Source organism: Thamnophis elegans, chromosome 6, assembly GCF_009769535.1.
Source record: "Thamnophis elegans isolate rThaEle1 chromosome 6, rThaEle1.pri, whole genome shotgun sequence".
Taxonomy (NCBI): domain Eukaryota; kingdom Metazoa; phylum Chordata; class Lepidosauria; order Squamata; family Colubridae; genus Thamnophis; species Thamnophis elegans.
Genome location: NC_045546.1, coordinates 61,126,699 through 61,140,774, shown reverse-complemented (window position 1 = coordinate 61,140,774; position 14,076 = coordinate 61,126,699). Strand labels below are relative to the sequence as shown.

The 14,076-nt window shown below is 42.4% G+C and overlaps 1 protein-coding gene across 7 annotated transcripts in view; it reads right to left on the bottom strand.

Moving 5' to 3' along the window:
- Positions 1-14,076, bottom strand: part of BCOR (BCL6 corepressor) — a 115,923-nt gene that overhangs the window by 85,421 nt on the left and 16,426 nt on the right. The window contains exon 1 of one of the 7 annotated variants that reach the window (XM_032219182.1): positions 1,929-2,889. The exons of the other annotated variants lie outside the window; for them this stretch is intronic. The gene's annotated coding sequence lies outside the window, so the exon portion shown is untranslated. Of the gene's footprint in view, positions 1-1,928; positions 2,890-14,076 lie in introns of those variants that run through there. 7 annotated transcript variants of the gene reach the window in all.

Sequence of the window (14,076 nt, the reverse complement as noted above, 5' to 3'; positions counted from 1 at the left end):
CGCCGCACCTCAAGAGCTGTCCGCGCTGGCTCGCCCAATCCCTTGCTGAGCGACTATGTGACCCAAAAGGCAAAAATCAGGCTCTAACCGCCGCGTGGGCTACGGAATTTCCTTCCCAGAGGTATCTCCCTGACAGAGCTAGAACGCTGATTCGCAGGAGGCGATTTCGCTGCGAAGGGAGTGGCGTGCAATAAATGCAAAAATAGCGCGTGCAAGCAGCAACCTGCTTCTCGATTCTCTCCCAGCCGAATCTCCCTTCCCCCTCTAGTCAACCGCGCTCAGGTTACAGGGCAGACAGGGAAAAAAAAAAAGGAATCCCGGCGCTTGGCCTCTCTGGCTGAACACCCAGTTCTTCGGGCACCATTGGCCGCCGAAACTCCGCGCCGCTGTGAGGCAGACAAACGCGTACACGCAGAGCCTGACTTGGCCGTTTGCTCTTTATCTCGTCCTCTTCCCCCCCCCCCCTTTCTTTCTTCAAAAGGGAAACTTTTGCATCTCACTCGCAACGGCAACAGACTTTTGGCAGCTTCCGACGCCAGCGGCTGCGGGCGCAGAAGCAAAGTTTTGCTAGCAAGCTCCTGCCTTCACAAACTAGAAAAACCTGATGCCCGCGGCCAAGGGAAGCGACGGGTGCGCTTTGCTCTCCCCTCCTTAGAAAGAGGGGAGGGGTCAGGGGAAGCCATTCAGCGCGCCAAACCTCTCTCGTCTCCCTCCCACGATCACCTACGCTTTCCCGCTATTCTCCCGGCGAGGATGCCTTTATTGCTAGCGAGTGCATTGCAAAGGTGAAAGCAAATAATCCACAAGGAAGCCCCACGGGGGCTCGGGCAGCCCTAGCGAGTCAGGACGGAGAGACAATGCACCGAGTACACGAGTTCCTTTTTGGCGCCTTTACTCTTTCCAACTCCAGCTCCTCTTGGCAGCCTGCCAGTTTCCACTGCATAAACCACAGCCGCCGCCAGCTGAACTGCAGGCGGCTCTAGCGAGCTACAGCGATAGTTAGTGTCGGCGAGTAATAGAGGGAGCCGAGCGAAACACATAAGGCCTTCCCAAAAAAATAAAGAGCTTTGACCCGCACATGCCTCGTAACAGCTCTTTCAGTTTTCGCCGAAGCAAGCCTGTAAAACAGTGACTGATCTCTCCGAATGCGAAGAATCAAGTGAGTTATAGAAGACGCCAGTCTCCGAGATACTTTTGAACTTAGTCGAAACCGTTTATTCTTACATGCACCGGTCATAAACTTTTAGGAGGGACTAGATAAGCACATCCAAAAAAAATTCTAATGGCCTTTTCTCAATCAAGCTATAGTAATCTTACTAGATAAATTAGACTGGGAAATGGTGAAGCCGCGATACACACTGGCTGAGTTTATAAATTGCGCTAATTACACAAATTGTTGTACATGTATATTTTACATGTATATTTCATTTTTTTTCCTCCAGAGGCACAAAGTGCGTAAATGCTACACTCCTGTTTTTCCTACAAGAACAAGGTAAAAAGATATAGTGGCTGGTCTCAAAACATTCAGTCAACTTGCGATTCAATCAGGACCATAGTCTGATTTTTTAATTAGTGTTCCACACCAGCTTATACTATATGAAGCCCACCAGTTAACCTATGTGTAGGTAAAACCGATTTATACCTTACAGCAAACAGATTCTGATCGCATGTGGATACTTATAAATTAAAGCGTTTTCTTACAAGCATTGCAATTTAAGTGCAACCAAGTAGTGTGTTAATCAATCCCTAACGCATACAGTAGAACCTACTCGAATGTAGGCATTTTAATTCTTTTGCTAGAAATTACTGAATGCTTAATAAATGCGGTTGCATACATTTGAATGCAGTTAACGGAGGCGAAAGAAGAATGTAATAAACACAGTGCCGTTTGCGAGGCAAGGTGGGAAACGGCGGCAGGAAAAACTGACCTTTAGCAGAGATGTGTGGCATTTCGTCTGAATATAAAACTGAGCACAGTGCGCCTGCAAGTTCTTACGAAGTAAAAATACGTATCGAAGCTCTGCAGAAAGCTGCTTAGTTTGGCAAAATAGCACGCCCGGTCAAATGTCGGGGGAGGGAAACGGGAGAAGTATTACACTTCCTTTTCTCTGCGCTCTCGGTTCCCTCGAGGCACCCAAGACTGTCACGTACAGAGAAGCGATCCGGACTTTCCAGTAACCATAATGCTATTCGTCGAGGCGACCGTGCATTGACGGGGCAGACGCTGCTATTAAGCAAGTGATTCAAATCCTGACACAGATGATGATTAGAGGAAGGAGGGAGCGTCGTTCTTGCAGCTTTGGGCACGGAAAAAGCTGCGTTTTAGGAGCTGGGGCGTTATTCCCGGCAAATCGAGGAGCGCTGTGTTGGTGTGGCAAGAGGAAGCAGCGGTGTTAGAAAAATGTGGCATCCGCGACCAGGGGGGGTTTCCTGCCGTCTCAGTAGACGCGGGGAGTCCCTGCTTTGAAAGAAACCGAGGCTCTAGCCTTCGCTTTGTTTTCCCGAGAGTGGGGGCACAATCGGCAGCTCATCAATTCTACTTTCTCATTACCGCCACCCTATCCTCTCTGTGGTTGCCTCTATTACACACTGAGCTTTAGACCGCATCCGCAGCACCAGCGTCTCACCTCGTTTTTTCCAGTTTCGTATTTCCATAAATCGTGAAAAAAGCTGTATGATTTCTGCCTTTTGCCAGCAAAACTTGTGAATAAGTGATGCGGAGAGAAAGGGGGGGAGAGGAGGCCATCAATAAGGAAAGGTAAAATGGCTGGTGAGCCTTCAAATAACCTTGCTGCCCGTCTTTCTCACCTCATTTCTGCCAGAGGTTTATAGAATGGAGAAACAGCGCCCTCCCAAAATGTCAGCCTGCGCAGTACATTTCCTCCACAGTACTAAATGCATGTGTGAAGGGAGACTGTCACGGCAGGCAAGAATGGAGTTACCATTTCAGGGCTGCCCCTTGGAAAGGATACTGGATCACAAGCTCAGGAACTAGATTTAGAGCCTTTAACGCTATCACAAAAGATGGTCCTTTAAAACTGCTGCTTGAAGAGGGAGTAAGGCACAGTGATCTCATCTCTTGCTCTACATCTCCTTCTCCCTGTATACGGAGGATAAGAGTAGAGAAGCAACCCTCATTTTAGTTTTAAGGTAGAATTCCCAGAGCTCAAATAAAACAACTTTTCCCCATTACCACTGAAACATTCTGTGGTAATAATCAGTTCCCAACAACCTGGAGCGGAGCAAAGCAAGCAAGAGAGCATATGCATGCTCGCTCTTTCTGGGCAACCTTAGAGCGACTGAGCGCAACGCAGCGTTGGAAGACGCTCACTTCCGTCTCGATAAGAACAATCCTCGGCCTTTCCCTTAGCTTTCACCTACATTTAAACACCCCGTTAGATCTTTTTGTGTTGGTCTTCCGGACCAAGCGCGCCATTTTAGACAAATGCAGGATCGGCGGCGAAGTTGCTGCTGCTTTTAGAAATAAGCAGGCAGCGACAGTCTTAGTAGCGAAAGACGAGGAACAGTAGCAACAGCGGACATCGCATTAGCGGAGGGAACGATGCATCCGCCGAGCCAATCTGCTTGGCACGAATAGACCCGTCAGGTAGTTAAGCAAACATTTCTTTTGGGGTTGGCCAAACCAAAGCTTGGGGAAAACGCGGAAGAAGCCGTCCTGGCTTCCGCTGCCGGCTACAGCCACAACCCATTAACCTTTTGAAGGACTCTTAGGCCCAGACGAAAGCAAAGCATTCATTTTGCCAGAGTCAGCCTGAGGCGGTTTCCCCCGCCCTCGCCCCAATGTTCTTTTGGTCTTTCTATTCTTGGAAGGCCAGAAAAACTCGTGGTGGACGCTGGACTCCATGACATACAGACCACTGGGACATAAGAACCAGTATTGGGGGAGAGGGATTCGATGTGCACATTTATAGTTTGGTAAGAATGTTCCCGGTTGTTGTTTTTTTACTTAATAATTCACAGGCGTAATAAGGAAGTTCTGTTTAATAAGGAAGAACCCACATCCGCAAACGTAGTGCCGTGACTTGTATTCATCTATGCTGTATAAATAGACGATCTAGGAGCACTGAAAACAGGCTCGACTGATCCATACCCTGGCTTCTGTAAACACCAAGTGTAATGTTCACCCCCAAGATCGTACACGCTGATTCCTTTTTCCATTTAGCAGCGCACCCTCATGATTCACGAGTTCCTTGTCGTTTTTCTGGATTCATGGCTACCTCAATTCGGTTGCGTCGCATTACAGTGTTGGGCCGTTAGCCGAGCTGTACGTCCCTAGTGGGCAGGGGCGCCTCTCGTATTCACCGGAGAAGCCAGCAGATATTGAATCACGGGCGAGTTGATTTTGCTTAATTGTGGCTGACAGTACCTGTGGTTTCCTCATTTACGGAGCAACAGCATTGAGGGGCCTGATTGATTGGGAGCGCAGCACCTCCCACTCCCTTTTCCCCGGCAGACACACTCAGCCGCTACCTACGAGAGAACTCTGCGTGAAGGCGAATCCCTCGGGAGGGGAAAAGAAGCCGCTTCTCATTATTCAGCAAATGGTCGGTGCGCCAGCAGCGAGAGATTCAGCTTGGTTGGTTCGCTGTCGAATGCTCTGCTGAGCTTAACTAGCCTTAAATCCTCTTGCTTCCCCCTCAGGCCGTCTGCCTGCCTTTGCCTGCGTCGTCGGCCCCACCGCCTCCACTTTCCCTCCCGCCACCAGATTGGTCCGGGAGTTAAGCACTCGCAAAACCAGGCGGGAGTGGGAGGCAACGCGGAATGATCGTCGCTTCTTGAAAAGCACTTAAACTGAAGGCCCCTTGCTCCTGATGGGGGAAGCCCAGTTTATATTATATTATATTATATTATATTATATTATATTATATTATATTATATTATATTATATTATATTATATTATATTATATTATACTATACTATACTATACTATACTATACTATACTATACTATACTATACTATACTATACTAACTATACTATACTATACTATATTAATTATATTATATTATATTATATTATATTATATTATATTATATTATATTATATTATATTATATTATATTATATTATATTATATTATATTATATTATATTATATTATATTATATTATATTAATGTGTATGTCTATGTGTAAGTGCCTGATCCAATACATGAATTCTCCGTCTGGAAACTACCTGCATCATGGGGGTGGAGTGTTGCAGGTGAATTATGCTCATTTGGTGCCCTCCCCAATTGGAACGTTCCATTGCTTGTTTGAAAATTCCTACTATTTGTGTATTTAAATCAAGGAGCGCATCAGCCTTAAATAACAGAAAGGGAGCCAGATGGTAACCTGCAAGCCACTGGATAGGGAATCTTTTCCTATCCAGGAATATGAAATCTGTAGCTTCTATCTTAAAAGAGCCTATAAAATGAAAGAATTTTCCTATTACTCCTTTAGTTTTCTCTCATCTTCACCCTTGTCTTCCCAAGAAATGGTCACTCCATTAAACTGTGTCATTAACTCTTAAAGGGTCTAAGTAGGCATAAACCTAATTGAGGTGATGGGGCTACTCATAGCCTTAAACAAGAGGTGGGGTGTCGCTTCTGTGACTTAGGTCAGAACTGAAGGTCACTTAGGTTGGCTCTTCCAAGAGTTGGATTGCATGGGAAATCTGGTAATGGGATTCAGTGAGCCCAAACACAATCACCACCCACAAGGTTGCAAGTCAGCAGGATAAAAACTCAAGCCTCCTGTCTTACAATGCCCCCCCCCCCATTTTCTTGGTTAGTGTGCTGCCCCTTGCTAAAGCAACCTCAATAGCAGAGCTGGATAGTCTGCCTTTTTTATAAACCAGAAGCAACAGCCTCTGGAGAACAAGAAGAGGCCTGGAGCAAAGCTCAGACTTCACAAGTGAAGCTTTATGATGCAGCATAGGGCTTTTTCCTCACGGTGTGTTAAAATCAGTCCTCAGCAGCCCCAAGAGTCTCAGCAGAGCCATCTTTGCCATCTTGAAGTCAGCCTCATATCCAGGTGGGGGGATGAGATTGGGTAGGGTAGCAACATTGCAGATGGGTGGCTAAGAATTTTTTGTTGCTGCTTAGAACCTTAATTACTGGCTCTTGATCTTTGGGACTAGGATTCCGTAGCACCAAGGTTAAAATGCCCAGAACAGCTCTGAGCAGATGTGAGCAAGTTGGCAGACGGGCAAATGAGGTTTGCCTCCAAGCATGATAACAAGTGACTAATACATTGCATATTACTGAAAGAAAATTATTTAGCTCTAATTTGCATTGGCTCTTTTCCCCTTAACACCAAACTAAACAAACCAATGGCAGTCCACTATCAGAGGCAGCAGCAGCATCCTGGGGAAATAATAAAAATGCTGGGTGACTTTAAGAGAATTGTGCAAACACAGACAAGTTTTGCCAACATTTTGGTGAGCCAGTTATGTTTATCTTGCACCTTTGCTCCAAGACAAAAGTAGTGTCACAATATTCCTGGAAAAAAATGGCAGGCCTCATGTTAAAATTCAATTTATTGCTTTGAACTGCTGGAGGGATCTTCTACCAAAAATGCTTTTTGCAAGGAAGCCAGAGGCTGACAAATATGCTGTATGAGAGTTATAAATTCTATATACAAATGTGAGTCACCCTTTCCCAATAAAAGATTCAGATTGCAAGCTAAATGAAACTTGTTTGAAAAGACTGATTCTACAAGACAAAATAAAATGATGCTGTTCATATGATTGCTCTTTTTGGTCCTAAGTGTGCTTTTCAGAAGTAAGTCTCCTTGAGTTCAGTGTAGCTTATTTCCCGCAAAGACACTATTAGGCCTGCAGCCCCAAAGCTTGTTCCATTAATTTCAAGCTCTTTAAGAGCAATTAACTCAGCTAAAAAAAAGTTTGCTGTTAATTCAAATCCCCATCATTTTTGCATTTCCTACATCTGCAATACAAATGCAAAACCACCTAGGGAAGCCAGAATAGAGGTTCAATGAAATATGAGTTTCCTTTTTATCACATTTCCTTGTAACATTGTGGTTCCTTACAAGTCATTGTCATATATACAAAGGTAGCATCTTTTATTTATTTAAATATTGTTATAAAGTGTCTCATCTATATAAAAGAGAGGTTTCAATGTCATTAACATCACAAAAAATATTTCCTGTCCCGTACTATGGTTTCAGACAAACAAGGCAAGTAGAAGCACTTGCACTAGGTTTCCAAAGTATGGTCCCAGGTAATACATATGGGAAGAGTTCTTGCATTTTAATGCTGGAAGAAATAGTACTCCCTCTTGAAGCACCAAGGCAAGAAATGTCCCATACGGTCTAAAGATATGCATTCACTTGTAGTGAGATCTCTTCCAGTTGAGATAACTGCATAACCTATGAATTTGTTATAAGACCATACTTTTGGGTGCTATGATCTAAAACTTCTACAATATGCCAAGACACCTACTTATGATCTAATTTAACCGTATTGGGTGCAGACATCATACTATGATCTTACTACTACGCCATCATAAACAAATTCAACTTTATTCAGTATTTCACCTCCAGTGAAACAGAACCCACTACCATGAGAGAGTCTTTATTTACTGCCAAATATTTCTCACTGTTAAAAGTTGCTCCTAACTTTTAATCAAAATTTGCTTCCCTAAAACTTCCTTATTTATTCTATTTTATCCTCTGGAACACCAGAAAACAACTAGTATTTGTGTAACAAATGTTTAAAGACTACTGTACATCAAGTCTCCTTATTCAGACTAACCAAACCCAACTTTTTCAACCACTCTTTGACTTGAATACCATTGTCATTCTATCCAGGCTGCTCTCAACCCGATTCAGTTTTACTGCCTCCATAAAAATATTATAACCACAACTAAACACATGTTGTTAAATGTAGCAGGTTTTTTTCACTACTTGTAAGCAAGGGATGGATTTGCATTGCAGAGAGATTCCCAAATGGGACCTAATTAATTCCAATTATGAAAAGGAATGAAACTGATTCCAATTTGCTCAGCTGCCATTGGACCAAAGCTAAGAGCTTTTTGTTCAAAGCTTTTTGATGTGCAATCAAAGGGTCATTCTAGACAACAAACTCCAATCTTACTGAACCAAAGAAAAGTGTACTTTGGAATAAAACAAAATGGAATACTTTTACATTTTTCTTAAGCATATACTTATGTGAAATATAGTATTGATTCTGAAAAGAATATATGTAATGATTTTTCTTCTTGTGCTATATCCGTCATTGGAAAGACATAAAATTATATAGTTGGGCATCAAATTGAATATTAGTCAAAATCCTTTTCACATTTATGCTTTTATCATTCACATTATTGTCATCCTTACAAAACCATTTCTCAGATATACGTTTTACTTTATATTTTATCAAAACAGAAAAAAAGGAGGTTCACTGGCATGGCCATATTCTAAGACCTATTTTAAAGTAAAAAAGTCTTTGGGTCAATCTGGACTCCTGGTGTATTGTGACCAAATGTGTGTGCTATTCCTGGTAAAAGAATAGAAGTGGCATGCAATTGCCTTCTTCCAGAATGATTTGAGACCTCTCAGTCTTATTCCAACACTGGAACTCCCTGCTAATCTCTCATCCAGGTAGTAGCCAGGCCCAATCCTACTTATTTTCCAAGTCCAGGAAAAGATGTAATTGTAATGCATTTTCATTTAACTACTTTGTGCGGGCACTTTAAAAATGTTATAGAAAAGCCTAAAATGTTTATCAAATCACCTGATAAACTTAAACAAGACAGAAAAGGCACAAATAATGAAAACTGATTAGATGAAGGGATGTATGAGGTAAACGGTTTGCTAGTTTTCACATGGTTCCAAGGCTATTAGTTCCAAAGCTGGCACCAGAGTAAAATGTAAGCTGTGAGATAATTTTCTTTTGCTACTTCAGTCTTGCTCTAAAAACAATAGTTAGATTCTCAATTCATCCAGGCAGGACCAAGTCTGGGCTTTAATTTGGAGTACCATATAACTGATCCTCTGCATATTTACTTTATTGAATTTAGCACAACATTCTCCCTTGTACACGTGGTTAGGATTGAATCTGGTTTATAACAAATTACCAGCAGCATTTCTCTTAATAAAATGGTTGAAAATAATTACAGTATGAAATGAATGTATTGTAAAAGTTTAGAGTAAATTAGCAAACCTTACTGGGAATAAGTGATAACTCAAAATCTCTACTATTTTTACATCAACATTTTTTTGCAAAAAAAAATTAAAAATAGATTAAATTGGAGGAAATCGTGAACTTTTCAAAATGAGGTCTTGCCCTTTGTATATATTAATAAAAAGGAATACCAGTAATTGTACACCAAACTGTTTTTAATAGCACATAATGAATACTATTTTGAAACAGGTTCTGTTGTAGCGTAAAAAAGTAAGAATAGCAACCTGTTGTTTCAGAATTAATTTATTTTATTTGAAAACTTCATAATTTAATATTTAAAAACCATGCAAGCTAATTCATTTGATAAATTCTGCAAAAATGGTCTAACTTTAGCTCATGTATTTCTGTTTGGAATTCTTATATTGTACATATCAAAATATACAAACATATTATTCATTTCTTCTCCTTTTCTCCATTTTTGTAAGGCATACAGTACAGTAATTTTCTTCCATGACAGTTAGGCAATTTTGATTCAGTCAGGGGAATTTTCATTCCACTATGAACAAAAGTGATGCTTACATGTGAACTTCCCAATCATCTTCCACAACCAAACTAAATGCTTGAGAATGATTAGAGCCCAATTTATTCAATGTGGTGTTCATATCATAGTGGCAGCATCACATGATGCTTTTATCATTCACATTATTGTCATCCTTACAAAACCATTTCTCAGATGTACGTTTTACTTTATATTTCATCAAAACAGAAAGAAGTGACATTCACTGGCATGGCCAGATTCTAAGCCCTATTTTAAAACAAAAGGGAAAACTTTTATCTTCTCCAGGAAATTTGCAGAAAAAATGTCCCTCTATCTACCTCTTGAATGAAGGGGTAGGCAGACATTTACACTTTTTTTGATTGAATGTTTTTTAATGGAGATGTGAAAAACAGTATGCAAAGTATTTTGCATAAAAGCTTGTGGCTCTCTGGATGGCTGTGGACTACAACCTCCATGCTTCCCTTTGGCAAGGGCACTGAAGTTCAGCAATTTTTGGAAAAGATCCCTAATCCATAACTTTCACCATAGACTTTGCATATGGGAGCAAGTCTTTAAGAGACATTTGCCTCCTGAGCTATGGTGTATTTTAAGATGGGTAATATTTCCCTGGCATTTTTAATCCCTGGCATCCACTAAGAACCAGAAGCTCTTATTTTCTCAAGATTTCCTTTTAATATTTTCAGATTGTTGTTTTGTTGTCTTACATATTATATGTAAAGAATCATGTGATCTCATATATGGTTTAGGTTTTATATATTATTGAAAAGTCACTTGTCAGTTTTAGAAATCTTAAAATCTGAAACCGAGATACATAAGAAGCAAATTTTATTAATTGGATATAATTTTATTATGATTTGTTTTTAAAGTGAAAAAATAAGAGATGTAAATTTTAGTTCTTCAAGCATTTGTCCTGGTTATACAGGATAAAGAATAATCTCAAAGAGCTAGTTAAGGTGCTTTTTGATTCTGGTCAGGAACTAGCCCACAATCTTAACTTCCCAATGGGCAAGAGCAACTTTCAACTGGGGTTACTGTGAGTAATGATAATAACCTCCCAAGCAGCAAGTTGTCCAAGAACTCTTTAATGTCTTATGTTCAACTGTAACATCAAACAATTCCAGCATTACAGTCAAAGAAAATAGGAGTCACAAAACCTCTCAGTGGAATCTGTTTACACATTAAATGAATATTTCTCAGTGATGAGATAAGCTAGGATGTGTATGCATGAGTGAATTAATCTTCACTTAAACTAAATTAAGTAATATGTAGGATAACTTGCAGAAGAATTTTAAAATAATATACCTATCCTCTTTTATACAATGTAAGAAGACATTTCCCAATAATTTAAATCTTCTGTCCTAAAACACAGGTAACTGCGGAATAAAGTTCACAGAATTTCTGTGCATTTTCTTCTCAACCTATTCTTCAAGTTTCTAACTCAAAGAATGGAAGAGAGATGGTTTTCTTCTCCCTCCCCCACCCCCTCCTCATAAAAAGAAAACAACCCATCCCACTTCCAAGGAACCTTTCAAATCTGTTGAGCCTGCCCTAAAGAAGCAGGAAGAGGACGCCGCCTTTGTCGGGTGTGCTCTCTGCAAGAACCGGAACGAAGCTGTCGTCCCCTGCCACCAACCCCCATTTAGCTTCCTCTCTCCCTCCTCCCTCTCGCCATAGTGAGAGCTTTGTGTAAAAGACGGAGAGGCGCTGGCTGCTCGCGCTCCCAACAGCTGTCACATTATTTGCACTAGCTGTAAACAGCCTTCGCACCCCCCCTTCTTTCGCCCGCCTCCCCATACCACATAGTTAAATCCAGACTAACAATCCCCAGCTAGAGATCAAGCCAACAACAGCAGCATTGTGTCTGCCTCGGTCGCTTTAGCATCTCTTGCAGCTGGTTTACTCAAAACAAGGAGCCCCCTCTCTTAGCTTCTCGCCCGGGAAGCCAGGGAGCTGTTTGTGTCAGCTGATCCATCATTCCATGAACCTTCCCTGTCAATCTAGGAGCGGTTTTTTTTCTTAAATAAAAAACAAAAAGCTTTCCTTCTACGCAGAGGGAGGCCGTCCGCCCACTCGCTCCGCCCGCGGTAGGACCTTTCCTCCCGGAAAAGCGCGGGCAGGTCCGCCATCTAGTGCGCCCCCCCCCACGCCCAACTGTGTTAGCTTCGCCTCTCCTGGGTTCAGTCTCAGCCAGACACGCTGACAAGGTCGTGCTCCGACCTCGGGTCCCCAAGAAGCCCCGGACCTCTTGTTCCGGAGGAGACGTTTCGCCGCTAGTGACGGTTGCGAGCGGCGCGCTGGGGGGAGGAGAGTACGAAGCAAGGAATGAGAGCTGTGCTGCGCAGCCACTTCCAGCTTGGCCGTTGCCACTGGTCCTTCAAGGCCCCCTCCGTTTACCCAGGCGATAAGACAGAGCTGAGACTCCCGAGGGGCTTCAAGAAAGCTGCCAGGACGATAAGGGCTTTTACCGCTGACGGGCCCGCGTCCTCGCTGCGCCTGAAGGAGGGATGAGGAAATCTTCGCCAAGGCCTCCCACTGTGGAGATCAGGCGCCAATTCGGCGATCTTCCAGCTCAAGTCGTTTGCCGGTTCGCCAGAGATGAGAAAAGGAGCTGCCGTCTATGGCCAAATTCCTTTTCGAAAGAATTTTCCGTTCTCTTCAGACGGAGGGAACTGTTGATATTACAGCAAGCTACACTTGAAGGTGGTGGGCTGGAGTTAGCGAGTTGCAGAAATCCTGCTTTTGCTTACTACATGGCCTAGCACGGAAGAGCGAGCATAGCCTGAATACGGAGCAAGGGGAAGAGTCGTTCCCTATATAATTCTGCCTGAAACAAGGTAGCTCCATCTTGCTAAACAAAGGGGCTGGGTTAATGAGCCTTAGTGGCCTCGGTTGTGCTGGCTGGAAATTCATCCCAACACATTTAGATGCTATCTACATTCTTAAGTGTGAAATCTCATGCAGTGTTTACTTGAAAGAGTTCACTGGAGTCTCCATTAAATCTAAGCTATCCTCAGGTCGCAGGCCCTTGATTACTACTGCTAGCTATATACTAATATACTAGCTGATATACCTAGTTCAACAATAGGAAGCATAAGAGAGATCTAAGTCTCCTACTGGACCACCATTTAAGTATGAACCAACTCAGTGCGCGGCAGTGCCAAAAAAAAACCCCAATATAGTCTTTGATTACATCAACAGAGGGATAGTATCAAGCTTACAGAAGTGATAGCGCTGCTCTATACTACACTTCTGGGATCAAGCTTGGAATACTGTGCCCAGTTCTGGTCACCACAATACAAAAAAGATGCTGAGTTTCTGGAAAGTGCAGAGAGGATCAACAAAGATGATAATAGGCCTGTAGAGTAAACCATACAATGATGAATGGTTAAGATAGCTATGTGCATCTAGGACAGTTAACCTTGGTTAACCTTTTCAGCACCAAGTGCCAAAACTGGAGCATGCATGCCCATGCCAGTGCACAGGAACTAGGAAGAGAGCAGCTGGCCAATGTGCATGCATGCACCAGAACCCAGAAGGGAGCAGCTGTCCGGTGCGCATGTGTATGGCAGAACCCAGAAAAGCAGCTGGCAATGACACAAGCACCCACATAGAGGGCTTGGTGTGCCACCTCTGGCACACATGCCAAAGGTTTGCCATCACGGATTAGGGTAAGATTAAAGGTGACAATAGCTCTCTTCCAGTACTTAAGGAGCAATCATAGAGATGTGGGGGTTGACTTATTCTCCAAAACACCTGAAGGCAGAACAAGAAGCATGAGATAGAAACTTGTTAAAGAGAGATTCTATCTGAAACTAAGGAATTTCCTGAAGGTGAGAGCAATTAATGAATGGAACAGATTGCCTTCCAGAATGGGTGCTCAATTGTTGGAGATTTTCAAGAAAAGATTGGACAATTATTTGTCTGAGATGGCATAAGGACTTCCTTGGGCATGGGGTTGGACTAGAAGACCGCTAGCTCTATGAGTCTATGATTACTCAGGGGTTATAGCAACAAAAGACATAATAAGATTTCTTATATCCATGGAGGATGGCTGTGGTGGCCTGAATCAAACCAGGAGCATTCCATTTCACAAGAATGATCTAAGTAGGATGGATTTTAACTGTAAAATTTATTCCTACTACTACTCCTTTTGGGACATGGAAAAATAAAATTCTTTTGCCACACATGGGAAGCACTGAAGGGAGCACTAAATATCTATGTGCTATGTCCTTTGGGCATAAGTATCAGTTCAGCTAAGCCTGCCTTTTGTATGCAGAACTGTTCCATGCAAGATCTGTAAGTTCGGTGAAAGTAGTCCTTTTCACTAAGCCATTTTTTAAAATCTGCCTTTAAGTTGACTGTAAATACATCT